This window comes from Alosa pseudoharengus, unplaced genomic scaffold (assembly GCF_046254945.1).
Source record: "Alosa pseudoharengus isolate Yale_2024_CS ecotype anadromous, Long Island Sound unplaced genomic scaffold, YU_APseudo_1.1 YU_APseudo_1.1_scf_1, whole genome shotgun sequence".
Lineage (NCBI taxonomy): Eukaryota > Metazoa > Chordata > Actinopteri > Clupeiformes > Clupeidae > Alosa > Alosa pseudoharengus.
Genome location: NW_027468564.1, coordinates 51,905,314 through 51,925,178, shown reverse-complemented (window position 1 = coordinate 51,925,178; position 19,865 = coordinate 51,905,314). Strand labels below are relative to the sequence as shown.

The window sequence follows — 19,865 nt, the reverse complement described above, 5'->3', positions numbered from 1 at the left end:
AAAGATGGAAATGATCTTAGTAACTACCAGTCTTTGCTGTCATCCTTTTCATCCACTGTTACACTTGCAAAAAAGGCATTCTATCAAAGCAAGATTGAGAGCGCCACTGACAGTAGACAACTTTTTTCTACTTTCAAATCTCTCCTCAATCCTCCACCACCACCATCAACTACTTCACTGTCAGCAAATGACTTTGCAACATTTTTCACTGAAAAAGTTGCTAAAATAAGTGCTCAGTTTGATGCTCCTATAAGGAGGGCTTTGCCTTGTGTTTGTATGACCCCATCATTTGACTCTTTCTCTCCTCTTGATGAGGAAGCAGTCTCTCAATTGCTTCAGCGATGTCGTCCAACAACATGCCCATTAGATCCTGTCCCGTCCACTCTTCTACAGTCTATCTCACCCGCTGTTCTACCAGCAGTCACACATGTATTTAATGCTTCTCTCAGTTCTGGAATAGTTCCTTATTCTTTTAAACAGGCTAGGGTTACACCTCTGCTAAAGAAAAGTACACTTAATCCAACTGAGGTGAAGAACTACAGACCTGTCTCCCTTCTTCCTTTCTTGTCAAAGGTTTTGGAGAAAGTGGTCTTCAAGCAAGTTTGTGACTTTCTTCATCAGAATAATCTACTAGACCCTATGCAGTCTGGTTTCAAGAGTGGTCATTCTACTGAAACTGCTCTTCTGTCTGTGACTGAAGCATTGAGAGTAGCTAAGTCCTCTGCTCAGTCATCAGTATTAATTCTACTAGATTTATCTGCAGCCTTTGATACTGTTAACCATGACATTCTCCTATCTATACTATCTGAACTGGGAATTTCTGGAAAAGCTCTTGACTGGTTTGAATCTTACCTTAAAGGGCGTTCTTTCAACGTGTCTTGGCAGGGACAGGTATCTAAGTCTCATGCCCTCACCACAGGTGTGCCTCAGGGATCAGTATTAGGACCCTTGCTTTTCTCTATTTACACCACTTCCTTAGGTGATACCATTCGCTCCCATGGATTTGACTATCACTGTTATGCAGACGACACTCAACTTTACCTGTCTTTCCCACCTGATGACTCTAGTGTTTCCCACCGGATTTCTGCATGCCTTAAGGATATTTCAGCCTGGATGAAAGATCGGCACCTTCAGCTTAATCTCTCAAAAACAGAGTTTTTGGTGTTTCCAGCTAAAACAGCTATTCCCCAACAGATTAACATCCAGCTTGACTCAACTTCACTGACCCCAACTAGATCGGCACGAAACTTGGGCGTTGTAATTGATGACCGACTTAACTTCTCTGAGCATATAGCTTCTATTGCAAAATCATGCCGGTTTATGCTTTACAACATTAGGAAGATCAGACCTTATCTGACACAAGATTCCACACAACTTCTTGTTCAGACCATGGTCATCTCTAAGCTGGACTATTGTAATTCACTATTAGCTGGCTTACCCGCTTGTGTAACAAGATCATTACAGCTGATTCAAAATGCTGGAGCACGCCTGGTCTTCAATCAGCCAAAGAGGACACATGTAACTCCTCTCCTAGTTACTCTCCATTGGCTCCCTATAGTAGCCAGAATTAAATTTAAATCTCTCACTTTGGCCTATAGGACACTAACTAGATCTGCTCCTAGTTATTTTAATTCAATAATCAAGCCTTACATCCCCAACCGCCCACTGCGGTCTTCTGGTGAGCGTATGTTGTGTCGACCAGTCATAAAAACTGGGTCTAATTCCAGACTCTTTTCTTCAGTGGTTCCATGTTGGTGGAATGAACTGCCCAGTGCTCTCCGTTCCTGTGGTAGTTTTGGGTCGTTTAAGAGGGGTCTAAAGACATTCCTATTCAACATATACTTAGTTGTTTAAGCGCTTATGTGTTATGGTTTATATAATGTTGTTTTATTTTAATTGGGCTGTTAATTAATTTGACATTATTGTTTATTATTGATATTCTCCTTAATGTAGTCTTAGCATGTTATTGTTTTTATATTATTGATTGAATTGACATTATTGTTTTATTATTGCCTTTCCCCTTTTTTACATTGCTTTTTTTATTAGGCTATTGATTGAATTGATATTATTGTGTACTACAACTATTCTCCTTACTATATTTGACCTAGATTTTAATCTGTTCCCTGTTCATTTTTAAATATTATTATGTTGTTTTGTATTTATATGTCGCTTTGGACAAAGGCGTCTGCTAAATCCATAACCATAACCATAACCATAACATTGTGCTACAGGCTGCGTAGGCTACGTGCTTTATCTCTCCTGCTGATTTGCGTTCAGTAGCCAAGTGGGTAATATTGCAAAAGTTGAAAAAATAAATGTGTTTATTGTAGCCTACAGAAAATAAATAGCATATCATACTGTCAGTTAATTGCCTACAGTGCAGTGAAGAGTTTGGAGAGTAAAGTTATAGGGCAACTTGAAGTTTTATGAAAATAATTTACGAACCAGAACATAAAGACCATGAAGCTTCTATTTCTTGCAGCTGTTAAAACACCCGCTAGATAGTTTAAATACCCACCAACATTCGTTTTTGCAGTACAGATTATTTCTATTATTACTACTGGCTGATTTATCAAACGAGTGCTTTCTCGTTCGTCCTCCGCAAACTACAGGTGTTTCGGTAAAGAGCCATTGAATAAGCGATGCCAAGCAAATTCTGTAACACTTTTTGTGACATTCAGCAAATATCTCCTCATTTAATGTAAGTTCCTTCGGACAATAGGCCTACGTTCTACTCTACGTGCAGTTGTCCTCCATCTCAGTTGCATCAGTTTTCTAATTTTGAAGGTTCTAAAACATTATTATGCTTCACTGAATCCTTCTCGTTTTCTTTCATTTGTCCAGCTAACTTTTCCATTGAACCTAGCCATTTATGATGGATTACACACTCGACATTCTGAAATGTCCTGCACGATCAAGGCCAAATTAAGTTATCACGCAGCCACTGTCAGCAGCATCAGTGCTGACGGTGACGGTGCGTTTCTGATGTCAGATTATGTAGGCTAGCCTACTAGACCAGGGGTCTCCAACCTTTTTGGGAATGAGGGCTACCTGAAGACCCGAAATCATATGGAGGGCTACTCATTTAAAACAAACATACCCTCACCCCTTTTTTGCGAGGGTAGTCCTCCTAAATAATAGGCCTACTGTATGTGATTTTTACTTTTAAATTATCAATATTGTGCAGGCCTATACATCTTTATATATTAAGCAACTGTATTTTCAAATTTAATATCAATAACCTATGCAACACTACCAAAATTTTTGTTCAGTTTGTTCATTTCATACTTTGCATGGGGAATCTAATCTATTTTTTTTTTTTTACAAAAAAAACTATCTTTTTGTGCAATTAATAATTTGGGTTAGAATTTGTACCCAATTTATACCCACCCACCATTATGAATTCAGGGGTTGTTTAAGTTCTGATTTCAGTGGACAATTCGGTTTTAACATTTCAATAGTAATCGCCCACACCACCCTAACATATGAAAACTCATTTTAAAGTTATTGCACACCTGAAATGATCCATGATCTGACAAAAAGGGTAATGCACAGTCCTGCTCAGTCATACATGCTATAACATTTTCAGCGCTATTATTCGGCAGTTGCCTAGGAGGAGAAAAGGCCTGTGAGCTAAAGCCATTGTTTTTCAGTCCTTGAACAATCATGCAAGAACCGTATTTGACGAACATGGAATGGCCACAGAACTTTTGAAGATATGCTTCCATTGGCTACACCAGACAAGCAAGTTTTTTCCCCCTTTACTGTCTATGCGTGCGAGCAGCGTGTATGCGCTCCGCTTCCGTTGTTGTTTAAAGATTGAATGGGAAACGGATTTGGAGCCAAAGGCTAAAATTTAACGCAGCTACAAAGGTATCACCAATATCAATTTAATGTTACAGATGTATGGCTACATACATTCTTAAAATGGTTCTGGTCTAGACTTAAATATCTATTGAAAACTTCACAATGGAGCGTGTTTTTAGAGCGTGATCTGCAGGCGACCTGTTGGCTATTTTTAGAAAGTGCGCTGGGGGCGCCTCATAGCCGTCCCGCGGGCTACCTGGTGCCCGCGGGCACCGTGTTGGAGACCACTGTACTAGACTGTTCTCACGTTGCAGCGCTTTAATATGAAGTAGCATTAATCAATATGAGGGGCAGAGGGGGATAAATGTTGTCCCCCCCGACGATAAAAATAATTTAGCAGAGGTAGGGATAGGAAAACCAGAGGGGGGGAAATCCTCACCACCCCCCCCCCTACAAATCGCACCCTGCATACAAACACAAACACACACAGGGACACACACACACAGATAGATAGATAGACAGACTCCCTCCGTCGTAACTCCTATCTGATCTGTTTGGTAACCATGGTAACTATGTTCAGAAAGTCATTACAGAACAGCTGCTCCGTGTTCTCCTAACTCCAAATAAATGTTCCTAACTTTATGGATGACCCATAACATATGATGATATGCTCGATAGAACTCTACGATCTTAACCCAATTGTGACCGGGGAAAAAAAGTATTTATAAGCCTCTAAAACTGTTACTGGGGAATTTCCCAACACTCTTTCTGTAAATATTGAAATAATAGAGTGTTTCAACGAAATGTGTGCAGTGTCAAATGTTTTGAGTAAATTGTCACATAACCAGAGCCGTTTACTTCCTGGTTGCACCTTGAGAAGAGGATGACTGCCTCACAGCTCCCAAATAAAATGTTTTTAAAGTATGTTAAAATAAACAGGATTTTTTTTTTGTATACACATACTGTACATACATACACAGACAAACACACACACACACACACACACACACACACACATACACGCTAACTCTCACAGCTACATGCAGATGCACATTTGCAAGCACAGACATACACACTCAGGGAGGGTTCTATTTTAACGAGCCGAAGCTCCTGGTAAATAAACAATGTTTTCATATTTATTGTTGCCATTAATCTCGGTGTTCATATCAGTGTGTTAAGTCCTGTCAGAATACCCTTATTTTAACAAAAACTATTTGAGCAACCTTTAATTGAGTATACGTATATTATCCCACCGGTCACAATTGTACTTTTCACAATCTACTTTTCTACATTTAAAAAAATAAATAATTCTTGATTATTTTAAAGGGTTGCTAATAACACATGATTTGCATATTTGCATGTCTGTATGGAAAAATTTGGGCTTAAATGGGTTAATGTATCGCAGTGGATATACTGCTCAATGGGAAGTTTAAGCACAAAGACGGCGTCCCCCATGTTTGTTCGCAGAATAAGGTGAATAGGCTACTGGTAGAGTGTTTGGGGGTTATGCTTTGTGCCTAGGCCAGGGTTCCCACTATAAGTCAAATGTAAAATTCCATGACTTTTCCCTGACAAAAAAAACTGAATTTCCATGACATATACTATACTATTTACTAACATCTAGCGTTCAAGAATATTTTACTTTTTAGAGTGGGAGATGAATAAATGGCCATTGAATAAACAAAGTTGGGATACTCAAGGAAGCAGTAAAGCAAATAACCAGATATATACCAGTTCTGCATAGAAATATTTGTATTAATGAATTTTGGCAAGTCAATTTTAAACTGCTACAACAAAATTCCCTGGTATTCCATGACTTTGACCCAAACATGATACAATTCCCTGACTTTCCATGTCTGAAATAGACTTTCCAAAATTCCATGATATTGCAGAAATTACATGACCCGTGTAGGCCAGTGAATCTACCCCAAAAAGACAAAACAAATTGCAACAGAAATGTCTCATAGTTTTTATTGGTCCTACATGCTAAAAGTCTACCGCCGTAGATGGAGTGGAACATATTTTGTTTTTAAAGGTCAAAGTTGTTCCCAACACTCTAAGTAAATTGAGTAGAATAGTGTACCATCAAGTTCAGGATGGGAAACTTCCTACCACCAGAGGAATGGGGCTGGAGGATCCAGGATTCATGCCTCATTCCTGATCATACTGACCAGGACCCTGCACCTCAATCTTTGTTCGAGCTTTTGCGCTGCAAACAATGCGCTGCAATTGCCGCCGTCAAGGCCTCGACTGCTCCCTAGCTTGCACAGAGTGCAGAGACAAATGTGCAAATATGTCGGCAAATTTGGATGATAACATGGATTTGCTGCTCTTCATTTGCTTACATAAACATAGTTGGTGGTTTTGTTTGTTTCTAATACTGTAAGGCTGGAAGGAAAAAAAGTGTTATGGTCTACCTCCTACTTTGTATATTACAGCCTACTGGGCTTTCTCTTCTACATCTGTCTCTTGAGTTGTGGTTTTGGGTACATAATAAGGTAAGCAGAGTTTGAAGTGAGTAGTTATTGGCTGCAAGGTAATTATCATGTGGATGTTCAAAAAATCATGAGGGGGCACTAAATCTGTCAAAACGGACCGTTTTCATCTCCAGCCTAATTATAAGGTTGTAACTGGGCTTGTGAAATAACATCTGAGCATTTCTTGGATTGACTATTGCATACCTTCTGTGTTAACATCACAGAACAAGGTCAAATGCTCTGTTCATCCATTCTATCACCCCTTTAAGTACAAATCCGATCTTAAGAAATATAGCAAGCATTGAAATATTGTCCTCAATGCTGACAAAAAAACCCACAAACAATGTGTTTTTAAAACTGCCAATGTGATGACACATTATTTTTGTGTGTATTTACAGGATTGTGAGCAAGAATGGCCCATCAAAGCTCATGATGAAATTGTGTGTGTGAATGTCATGGGAAAATGGACTTGTAAGTATGACTTGTACAATCATATTTTCAGTGCATGCAAAGCAATGTGTATGGGTGAGGGGGCAGTGTTAAATCAACTATGCCACCCCAGTGTTTCCTCTAGATTTTCTTTGAGCAGTGGGGGCAGGCCATCCACACCCAAATAAAATAAATAAAGTCACACTAAATATCAGAAGGTTACATAAGGCTACAATTAGGTGTCGCCACCTGACGTCATAAAGTGGGTGGCGGCCATATTGGAAGTATGCATAAAGAGAACGTAATGTAAGTTGCACAAAAGGCTCTCGGTGAGCTTGTTTATTTCCTGTGGAGCCAGGTGTGTTTGAACCTGCCGCTATACTGAATGTAACTACCGTAGATAGAACTAATGTAACATAAACCACAACTGGCTCAAATAAACACAATAAGTAGGCTATGTGTGTTTCAAATCTAAATTGTTGTTAGAGCTAATTTATCAGCATCGATTAGCATCCTGTGCCAGTGGCCAGAGTGTGCCACACTTTAACTTTACTTCGCATCAACAGATAGCAACAAACTTTTCTAATGGTAAACTATGCCTCTGGCTCACAGCACAGGTATGATTCAAATGTATGAATGGTTGACGGATATGATTTACAGGTATATTTGTTTCATATGGTTGTCAGTATAGTTGTCACGCATCAATATAGTTCTCAGAATAAGTCTCAGAGTAGATTTCAGGATAAATCTCAGTATAGTTCAAAGGTATGTGCACAGATATGTTGAGATATGTTTGGTAGGAGTGTATGTTAGTAGGCATGTTGCTAGAAATATTGTCAGCAATGTTGTCCGTGATGTATGGTTGACAGGTGTGTACACAGACAGGCACATACATGGTCATCACCACACTGGTCTGGTCTGGTACAAAAAGACAAAAAAAGAAGTTACCAAAAACAAGGAATGTCTGCAATTAAAGGATAATTCCGGTATTTAGCACTTTGAGTCCCTTTTCTGGTGTGTTTTGGATGAACTAGAGTGGTGGACACCGAAATTTTGAAGATGGGTCCCGTCTCGGCTTTCTGACTCGTTTTGAATCGCCTTTGACTGTTTCAGAGTGGCTGGCTATGGCCATGCACAAACATGTCTTTAAAACAACCCTTAAAAGGTGCCATGTGTAAGAATTGAGGTAAAAAATATCCAAAAAATGAGCTACACGCATCAAAAGAATGAGAAGAAATAAGGGCAATGATGTCATAAAAAAAATGACAAGGTATAGTGCTGCAGAGATATCAACCTGAATTAGCATGCTAAATTACTAGCCACAGCCCGACAGGTGTCATAATACCAGTGTCGGGCTGTGGCTAGTAATTTAGCAGTAAGTATAAGTATATATACTCTTTTGATCCCGTGAGGGAAATTTGGTCTCTGCATTTATCCCAATCTGTGAATTAGTGAAATACACTCAGCACACAGTGAACACACAGCGAGGTGAAGCACACACTAATTCCGACGCAGTGAGTTGTAGCTCATTTTTTTTGGATAATTTTACCTCAATTCTTACACATTACACAATTCACACACTTTTAACGTTTATTTTTAAAACTGTGCAACTCACCGAGTGGTTAGTGATGTTCCAAAACAAGTAACGTAGCGAAATACAGTTTACGAAACACGCAAAACTTAGGCACAAATTCGGTCAATATAACACAGTACATATGCAAAAAAATACATGTCATCTCATCTCAACTATGGGCGCAGCCATGTTTGTTGTAAGGTTGTACGTCCACCTCGGGGTACCCTCAAGTACTCCGAGGTAAAGTGGGCGTGCCTGCCCAAAATGCCGCAAGAAAGCTGGGTAATTTACACTTTCCAACTCGGGCGGCGGATTTACAAGACATTTACGAGACATCTCGAAAGCAGCATAACACACACAATAGACTACAGCATCCAAATAGTCTCCCCATATGACAAATGCACTGTATTGTTATTCAAAGACTTTTTCTTTTTTCTGCACTTGTGATCTTCTGACTGCAGCAACTTAAAAAGGAACCTTTTATCTGTGTCTCTCTCCAATCAACTGGATCTCTCACTTTTCTCTTCCTTGCCTTCTTTCACTTCTCTTTTTTCACTTTCTCTCACTGTATCTCTCTCTCTGTGTCTCCCAATTTCAATTACTTTTTAAACTATTTTTAAAATAACACTTTTTTGTAGCATAATAACCACTATGATTGCCCTAGCAACCACTTCCATAATATAAATCTAGCAATCACCTTAGCAACTAACAGGATTTACATAGATTAGGATCATAGATTAGGAACCATTTTGTTTGCCCTATCAACACCTTAGCAATCACTTCATGTACCCTAGCAACATCCTAGCAATTGCTTTGCATGCACTGGTATTTCCTGATGTGATTTGAACAACTTATTGTAGTTGCTCTGCTGTTTTGAATGAGAAATAATATATATACACAGTTAAGAACAAAATTATTCATACCCCTGGCAAATATTGATTTTATGTTGATTTTCTCTTGACCAATATGTTTGTTATGACTGAAAATGACACTGACACATGCCAATAGGTTGTAAGACAATGTGTTAGAAACATGGAATCATGTTCTTAATTGTGTATATATATATAATATTAATTACATACTCTGTGATTAATTAATCTTAATCAATCGCATATATAATTTTTGCTGTGAAAGTATTTTAAATATTTCAATTCAAATGAATCATTGAATAATTAGCATTAGTGACATTAAAGTTCAAAAACTCTAAGTTTTTTTCCATATATTTCAGGCCACAGATATAACCTAGGGGACACAATGAAAATAAATTAACACTCCCCTCAATGTCAACACTATTTCTTTGCATTGATGTGCGACTTTAGAGTTGATGAACTCCGGTGATATGCAAATTCCTTGCTGCAGACATTGCAGGACTTTATTTTAATTAACACTTTATTTTTATCAACACCATCAGGCCGTTTTTTAAAAGTAAATGGTCCAATCAATGATCTAGGCAGCACATGTTCTTCTCTCTCCTTCATTTTACAGTCTAATGGTTACTGACTACAACGGCTCGGGGTCAAAGGTCACACGGAATTAATCTGCGTTATTTTTTTTAATCAGTCATTTCTTCTCAAATTAATTAATCACAATTAATCAGTTATTTTGACAGCCCTAATATATATATATATATATACATATATATATGGTTGATGTCAAAATAACTGCCTACTTTTTTATAATGCCTACTTTTTTGTAGGCAAACTTCAGAGGTCTACTAATAATATTATTATTAATCCCCGCTACGCTCTAGAATCTTTGGTATTAACTTAGATAATCCACACATATTAAAAAATCCAAACATTAATGTCCATAAGTACAGTTATGGTGGAATGCCACAGGTAAAAAGTATTGAACACGCCTACTGAAATGTCTTAAATACTTTGTGGAAAAGTCTTTATTTGTAATGAGAGCTTCAAGGCATTTCCTGTATGACGAAACTAATCAGTCGCAGTATTCAGGTGTGATTTTGGCCCATTCTTTTAAACAGATTGTGGCGGTAGCGTAACAGTTGGGCGCCAGGTGGATTTATCCACCACCACTGAGACAGACAGAGTGAAGATAAACTAAGGTTAAGAAATAATAACTAAATGGCTTAATAATCACCACAAAGCGTTAAATGGTTTTAACTCTTTAACTAAAAAGACTTCAAGAAATGCAAGCAGGTGGGTTCAAAAAGGAATATATTGTTCGGGACACAACATATGAACACAACACACAGACAAACAAACAACCACAAAAGCAGTAGCAGTCCGTTCACCTATTTTAAGTCAGGCCACTAGGAGGCGGTAGCCTCGACAAAAAACGCAAAAAGGCAAGACGCAAAAAGGTCCAAAAACGAGTGAGAAAAAAAGTATCTTCAGTCAAAAAAGACCTCTTCAGCCTAAGGCCACAATAAACCCAAAACAGTATGCAGTAGCAGGTTAAACAATTTAGGCTGCTGGGCAGTTCCAGCGTTATGGATGTGACAATTGGACTCATATTGGTAAACAAAATGCCTTAGAGTGGGGGCAAAATTAGTAGCCTATCAGTGAATTAATTTGCATAACTTTTAATGTAACCTCTGTCCTCTGAATACTGAGAAATCCTCAAATTTCATATATCAATTTCATTCTAAGAATACAAGGCATTTTATCAGCGTTATGGATGTGACATGACATGAAATGGACACACTTTTGTGAGAGATTACAGGTTGTCTACAAACTCTGTGAATTTTTGAAGGAAACTGCCGAAACTATGATATATGTAGCATGAAGGAGACTTGAATGAACACAAAAAGTGTGTTTTTGAAACTATGCGTCATTTTCGTAATGCATTATGTAGGAAAAACTGGCGTTATGGATGTGACTGTTTCACGTTACAGTATGGATGTGACGTGTCTGAACCAGTCCTCGACAAACTACATAAAACACATAATTAAGTGGTGAATTTTTATATGAAACAATTGAAATAGTAATCATGAAAAACTAGCGATGAAATTATTGCTTCCTCAGTGCCCACTAAGATCCACAGGAAGAATCAGGACCATAAGTAATTTAAAATATAAAAAATAGATTTATTTTTTTCTTTTACCGTCATCAATTTTGGTCAGTGATTCCCGGGTTACTGAAACACCAGGGAACATTAAACTTGCTGGCCACTCCCCTAAATAACTAGCCCTACCTGAACCGTTGCACCCAAGATGACAAAATATTTATGGTATGTTAGTCTCAAGAGCCCGCATGAACCTAACCCATACCCACTCATTTGTGATTTGCACACATAAAGTATGCACATGCACTTGCACACATGCACACACACACACGCGCGCGCACGGTCGCACACATACAGACAGGCAAGCACACACACACATAAACACATACAGACAGGCAAGCACACACACACATGCACAAACACCCACCCACATGAATGCAGACACATAAACACACACAGGCACGCATACGCATGCAAACACACACACACACACACAAACACACAAACACAGGCATGCATACGCACATGCACACACACAGACACACACACACACTCTTATAAACAAAGGCAAACTCACATATGCACACACTCATTTACATGCACATGAGTTGCAGGAGTAGGAGATGGAGACAAATTGACAAGCGTGATTTATTTTTGCGAAGAGAATATGCAGGACTGAGAGGCGGTCATATTTGGTACCGCTATGCGGTACATCTAGTTTATTGCTGCCGTTACTCATGTTACTCTGTGGGTATTAGCTACAGAGGACCTGACACTTCAAATGCTGGCATATCGCGTTAAGCAGACGTGAACGGCAGGCTGAACAGATCTGCAACAGAAGGAGGTTGCTATGTTAACTCCAGCTGCAAAGTCAGCCATCTTCACCAGCTAACACGATAATCCAGTTACTGTACAACAACAGTATGACAGGCAGATTTTCGTTATTAGGCCACTTGAAAATAGGCTATGGCTAGGCTAATCACTGGAGGTATTTTAATATTATGTTTGTTTTGCTAATGGTTAGGCAAGGCCTCCCTGTGGTTTTGATCAACCTAATAATCTTTGAAATGTCAATTGTAGGCCCAAACACTAAGGTGAAATGCGACATGTGAAACTGACATGCCACCAGAACAGACGTTTTATCGGCTTTGAGGTATAATAAAGTCTCCAGTCTTGTAAATTCACATTATGTAACATCCATAACGCAGCATTAAATGTTTTAAAAGTAAGAAAGGGGCACAATTTGGTCATCACACTTTACATTGATATAAATCAGCTTTGCACAGACACTATGGACATTGTCACATCAATAGACTTGTAGTCAAGACCGCCTAAACCGAGACCTAGACACTACCAAGACCAGAGGGTATCAAGACCGAGACAAAGACGAGACCAAGGCCAAGACAGACTGAGTCAAGACCAAGACCAAGTCGAGACGAGACCGAGACCGAGACCGAGACCAAAAAAAAAAAAAAAAAACAGCTAGCGAGCTAGTGTTACCAAAGTCCTTTTAGGCATGTCCCTCCACTCGGCGGCCATATTGCAACGCTTTTTAGGTACTCATCGGGCATCCTATTCAGCAGAAATGCGCGTGCGCAAGGTTTCACCACACCAACCGTGCTCCAGTGTCGAGTTCACAACACATGATTGGCACAATGTCTGCACAACACAGCACATAATTGGCTCAAAGTAGTCAACTCACACCACATGATTCGCTCAATGTATACACATGTCGACATTTTGCCGAGGAAGGGGTGGGATATGTGTAGACAACGGCCATATTGGCGTTGCAAACTAGCCCCATGCATTTCTATGGAGGATTTTTTGAGTGCTGTGTCTCCACATTAGAAAGTCTCTGGTGTTACACCATAACTTGCATCAATTGAATAAGAGCAGCATACTGGGGCAGGGTTCTCAAGTTTTGAGCTCAGCTTGGAGTGAGGGGGGGGGGGGGTGCACTCACTCACTAATTATAAAAAAAAATTGGAAAGAAGCATTAACCCTTTGAGACCTTGAATTTGTCATTGTAATCTATACATCCTATATCTTGTTTTTGTCTGGGAAAGTATAATGCATAGCCTATGTCTCTTATGTCAGCCTTATCAAGGGAAACCATTTGTTTTTTTATGTCACCAGGAAGCATGTCAGTAGAAATAACTTTTCATATTTAGGTGGGATAGATTGGAATCTTGAAATATAATAATCGTGACGCTGGGATATTCTATGGCTCACCAATTTACGAGATGTAGGCCTATATGTACTGAGTGAGACAAATATTTTATTTATTAGGCTAATTGATTTATTCACTTGAGTAGCCTATATTGTCACTGAATCATTAGACTAAGCATGTGCATGCCGAAACCGAGGACAGCAAGTTCATTATACATTATGGTGGTTGGCAGGTCATTGTCTGCAGCAGTCCTGTATGTTTAGAAATAAATGTAGGCCTATGTGTAGCATACTCGCTCAAATTGATAACACTCGTTAATAATAAGCTAATTTTCATTCATTGTTGACATGGTCCTTGGAGGATCGGATGGGTGTCCCGGGACCTGATGAACACGGCGCTAAAAAGCACAAACGAGTGCGAAAGTTGCAGCCGTGACGACAGGGAAAGTGCAGGCAGCCACGAGAGTGATTGGTCGTGTAAAATGAACGTTGCTGATGTCTGGCTTACACAAAGCTATAACGACACAATCATTAGGTTTTCTTAATGACCGACAGTTTAGTTTAGTTTATAGATAAGAAATAATTTTGCCATAAAGTAGGCTAGGCCAAATGTTCGTGCAAAGGCTTGATTTACACACCTTGTAAAGTACCATAAGTAGGCTGGTTTACCAAATGACAGACAGTTGAATTTCTGAATAAAAAGAATGTTGGTGCAGTTTTGAAATCTTAAACGTGTAACCCCACACAAGCATAACGTGGTTGTAGGGAGGGGATGTGCTATTTTGGAATTTTACCCGGATAAAACGAATAGCCTACTATTTTTTGATTGGATGTCAGTGGCTATTTCTTTTTTTGATTTTGCTGGTGAGTGGTGCGCTAGTTCTGAACCTTGCGAGAAATCCTCTCGTATCCCTGCGCCTCCTCTAATAATTATGCAGATGCCTTGACATCCCTAGTAATATTTCTGCGTGAGAAATGCAAGGTGTGGTGTGTGAGCGTGTGAACTTGTTGAATTGCGTGTGTCTCACGCCCATTGCGTGAGACTTGAGAACCCTGCTGGGGTAAGAGGTTCAGTCCCAGTTTAAATTAAATTTAAGAAGGTATTATTTCAACTACAGACAGAACAATGCAGAGACAGAGCATGTCATGAATGTGTGTGACTGTGAGCTCACTCACTGTAAATGTTTTCGTAGACTGGGTGAGATAAACTATGTAGGCTATAGCAATTGCATGACAATGATGATAGAGAGAGACTTTGCAAAACTTGCATTTTGCAGAATGCTTCTTTCTTGCCCCTGGACTGCAAATTTCTCTATGTTCCGTGAATGCAAATTTAATGATGGCGGAATTCACTGACATTATTATTACTAGGTCTGACTGAGACTGACAGCTACGACGTAAACCTAAGGTTTCGCGCTGGCTACACTTGCGTCTTTTGATTGGATGAGCGCCAGTTTCTTAATCACAACAAAATACATGTATGTCATTGATTGGTTGCATTTGAAAGGTTGCATTTGAAGGGCGTGAAAGGCGAAATAATTTAATGTTGCATTATCGAATGTTATGTTTTGTATCATGGACATATTTGTTGCAAATCTCCCGACCACTATGTCGACCCGAGACCGCAAGACCAAGACAATGAGACCGAGACAAGACCGAGGGATCCGAGACCAAGACAAGACCAAGACCAAAGACGGTCGAGACTGTGACAAGACCGAGACCACGTAAAAGTGGTCTCGAGACCGGTCTCGAGACCAAGACCGGTCTCGAGACATCCAACTCTACACATCAACACTGTATGTGTAGCATAAACTTTTCCTATAAAACGTTATGGATGTGACATGGCCATGGAACTTGCTGACTTAAAAACAAAAGCCTTACAAATGTAAGGAGTTGTGCTCTTAAAGGCAAGCTGAGCATAGACATTGCTCTACCATTCCCTTGTCAATCTGGAATTTATCAATTGACACAATTTGTTTGAACCTTGGGTCCATTTATCCACTTTTTAAATATGTATAATATTACCATGTGAAACATTTTGTTTCTGTATGGTTGCACACCATATTTATGATGTAAAAAGAGTGTAATTCTCCATCAAATTCAATCAGATCAGTTACAAACAATAAAAAATAGACCTAAATGAAGATTTTAACAACAGTTCTATTTGCGTATGCACAACTTTTTTTTTCCATGGTAAGGATGACCTTTGCATGGAATTGCCCTACTATGCCTACGAGAACATTTTAATTTGATTCACAATAATGTAACATTTAATTTACATGTTGACAATGATTAGCCTAGTTTTGTTTGTTGTTGGTGGCGTTATTGCATGTTAGTTATGCTTACAATGCAAAATTGCTTCCTCGCGATTGGAAGCTCCTGTAGCTGCATAGGATTTCAAAACACAGCAAAATGCCCAGGTTTGTGAATAGGTCTGTGAGTTAGGAGTCCTCTCGACTTCTTTTAAGCTGTCACAAAGGTGGGAAGGTGTGATTTGTTGGGGGCAGGGCCGGATTAACTGGGCACAAATGTCTGATGGCCCCCCTTCCCCCCAGCCAACGTGAATCGGGTGGTCAGTTAATAGGCCTATATCGTGAAGATTTTTCCTGCCATCTAAGGCACGAGCGCATCTGTGAGGCCAAGCTGGCGGCGCGTACACACGCAGCGACCTCTCTCTGTCCCAACCGTACGGTGTTTTGTTCGTTTAAAAAGTGTTTGTCCGAAAGTTTTACGTGTTCGTCTCGTCTTACTACGTCGTACTACAAGTACAGCAGACAGTTTTTAATTGACATCTGCAAAAGCAAGTTTTGCAGCGTTCTGGACTTTGCAACAGAGACGCTAAAGGAACTCGGACTACTCCGGCCTGCAACAACACCGGACTCGCCTGCTACTCCTCCCCCGGAAAGAAAGCGTCGGAAGCGGTGTGCGAGGAAGCAGAAGAGGGGCAAGCGCGGAGGCGTCCGGGCCAGGCTAGCGGCCAGCCCAACTCGCCCAGCCATACCATCCATTCTCCTGGCAAATGTACGATCACTGGACAACAAAATGGATCACATACGACTGCTGAGATCAACGAACCGGACAGTAAGTAACTGCTGTGTGCTTGTCTTCACTGAGACTTGGTTAAATGACAACATTCCGGACTCTGCTGTACAACTGGAGCAGCTAGCATGCTATCGAGCAGACCGGGCCATTGTAAAGGGAGGTAAATCACGAGGAGGAGGAATCTGTGTTTACATCCGTGAAGAATGGTGCCGGGACACTGTAGTAGTATGCAAACACTGCTCACCACTGGCAGAGTTTATGATCATAAAGTGCCGTCCTTTTTACCTGCCAAGGGAAATTACTGCGATTCTGCTAGTCGCAGTATACATCCCGCCTACCAACAACAACAACGATAAGAACGCGGCTCTTAGTGAACTGTACCAGGCTGTCAGTGAACAACAGACGGCACACCCAGACGGTTTCACCATCTTCACTGGAGATTTTAACCATGCTAACCTTAAAACTGTACTTCCAAAGCTACACCAGCATGTTGATTTTCCAACAAGAGGAGATAACATCCTGGACCTGGTCTACACTACACACAAAGGAGCATACAAAGCCACCCCCCTCCCCCACATTGGACTTTCAGACCATATCACTGTTATGCTAATGCCCGCATACAGACAAAGGGTAAAAGTGAACAAACCGGTTCGCAAGCAGGTAAAAGTGTGGCCTGAGGGAGCCTCCGATGCTCTTCAAGACTGCTTTGACACAACAGACTGGGAAATGTTTAAGCAGGCAGCCACTTACAACAACCAGACAGACATAGAGGAGTATACAGACACTGTAACCTCTTACATCACCAAGTGCATCGATGATGTGACCCACACAAAAGACATCATCACTCGGGCTAACTGGAAGCCATGGCTGACAGGGGATGTCCTCAGGCTGCTGAGGGCCAGAGACAAAGCCTACAGAGCTGGGGATGAAACTGGCATGAGAACAGCGAGAGCCAACCTGTCCCGTGGCATCAAGGAAGCAAAAAAGGAATACACTCACAAGATAACCACCCACTTCAAAGACAGCAGGAACGCACAAAGCCTATGGCAGGGCATTCAGGCCCTCACGGACTACAAGCCCGCGCCACAGAGCTGCGAGAGCAACATCCCTCTGCTCAACAACCTGAACCGCTTCTTTGCTCGCTTTGAAGCACAAAACAGCACCTGCCCACAGAAGACCCATCCCCCTCTACATGAGCAGCCCCTGTGCCTCTCTGCCGACAGCGTGAAGAGGACACTTGCTGCTATCAACACCCGTAAGGCAACAGGTCCAGACAACATCCCTGGTCGTGCGCTGAAGGACTGCGCAGGGGAGCTTAAGGATGTCTTCACAGACATCTTTAACACTTCCCTGAAGCAAGCCATCGTCCCATCTTGTTTCAAAGCTGCCACCATCATACCTGTGCCGAAGAAAACTGCTCCATCCTGCTTCAATGACTACCGCCCTGTGGCACTGACACCCATCATCATGAAGTGCTTTGAGCGGCTTGTCATGTCACATATCAAATCCATTCTCCCCCCCACCCTGGACCCCTTCCAGTTTGCATACCGAGCCAAACGGTCTACAGAGGATGCAATCTGCTCTGCCCTCCACCCAGCCCTCACCCACCTGGAAAAAAGAGACTCATATGTGAGATTGCTGTTTATAGACTTCAGTTCTGCATTCAACACCATAATACCACAACAACTCATCTGCAAACTTGACAAACTGGGACTCAGTACCTACCTCTGCAACTGGCTACTGGACTTCCTCTGTCAGAGGCCTCAAGTAGTACGTGTTGGCAACAATACCTCAAGCAGCATCACACTGAGCACAGGGGCCCCCCAAGGCTGCGTGCTCAGTCCGCTGCTCTTCACCCTGCTGACGCATGACTGCACTGCAACCTACAGCAACAATCACATAGTGAAATTTGCTGACGACACAACTCTGGTGGGTCTCATCACCAAGGGCGACGAGACTCAATACAGGTTGGAGGTCGACCATCTGACCACGTGGTGCAGGGACAACAACCTCCTGCTGAACGTCAGCAAGACCAAAGAGATTGTTGTTGACTTCCGGAGAGGTCACACCCAACACCTGCCACTGACCATCGACGGTGCTGTGGTGGAGAGAGCGAGCAGCACCAAATTCCTGGGGGTGCACATCAGTGAAGACCTCTCCTGGACCACCAACACAGCATCACTGGCGAAGAGAGCTCAGCGCCGCCTGTACTTCCTGCGGAAACTCAGGCGAGCAAGTGCTCCACCAGCCATCATGACCACATTCTACCGAGGCACCATTGAGAGCATCCTCTCCAGCTGTATCGCTGTGTGGGGCGGAAGCTGCACTGAATACAACAGGAAAGCCCTGCAGCGCATAGTGAACACAGCTGGAAGGATTATTGGTGCTTCACTCCCCTCCCTGAAGGACATTTACACCACCCACCTCACCCGCAAGGCGACCAAAATTGTGAGTGATGCAAGTCACCCCGCTCACAATCTGTTTGATCTACTGCCCTCTGGGAAGAGGTACAGAAGCCTGCGCTCCCGCACTACCAGACTCACCAACAGCTTCATACACCAAGCTGTTAGGATGCTGAACTCTCTCCCTCCTCTCCCCCCTCCACCCTCAGCTACATAACATCCTGGACATTGGACCCACAAATGGCCGCCTGCACCACTCCACTTGCACACTTGTACACTTTGCAACTTGTTGTTGTTGTCCTGGAAACACAACACTTCTGCTGCTCTTACATAACTTGCACCACTATGCCACTTTATTTCTTACTTAGGTCAAACAGAACTACCTCAGCCTCTTATTGGCCTGACTTTGCACTAGTATTTTATTTTATTGACTGTCTATGCACAATTTCAACCAAATTTTGCTGCTCTTATTTTTTCATTATATGTGCCCTCTTATTTACTTATTTACTTACTTTTTTGTTTACTTGAATGTTATGTTTGTCTGTGGACTTAAAATTGTTAAAATATGTCTTGTCTCCACCGTGGGATAGTGAGAAACGTAATTTCGATCTCTTTGTATGTCTGGAACATGTGAAGAAATTGACAATAAAGCTGACTTTGACTTTGACTTTGACTTTGACTTTGAAAGCCTCACCAAGTAGCTCGTTTGTTTACAACTAACATTCAATTTAATTAAACTGCTTTAAAGGCTATGCCGAAATAGTTTTCAACATTTTGAATATTAGTGTCGGGTGAATTGAAATGTTCTCAAAGTAGCCTTATGGCTGAAAGCTGCTTGGGATCCCCCCGTCAAGCAATATAACCATACAAACGCGCTTCCTGCACTCATTGTTTCAAAAGGAGTAATTTCGGCTTTGTCAGAACTGAAGAGCTGTGGACGGCACGGCACGGCATGCCCAATGAAAATAAATTAACGCAACGCAACACAACACAGAA

General features: G+C 41.2%; 1 long non-coding RNA gene across 5 annotated transcripts in view; it reads left to right on the top strand.

Moving 5' to 3' along the window:
* LOC143132583 (uncharacterized) overlaps positions 1-19,865 on the top strand; it is a 100,445-nt gene that overhangs the window by 51,711 nt on the left and 28,869 nt on the right. For all 5 annotated transcript variants that reach the window (XR_012988339.1, XR_012988343.1, XR_012988340.1 and 2 more), the window contains exon 2: positions 6,683-6,755. This is a non-coding gene — a long non-coding RNA (uncharacterized LOC143132583). The remainder of the gene's footprint in view (positions 1-6,682; positions 6,756-19,865) is intronic.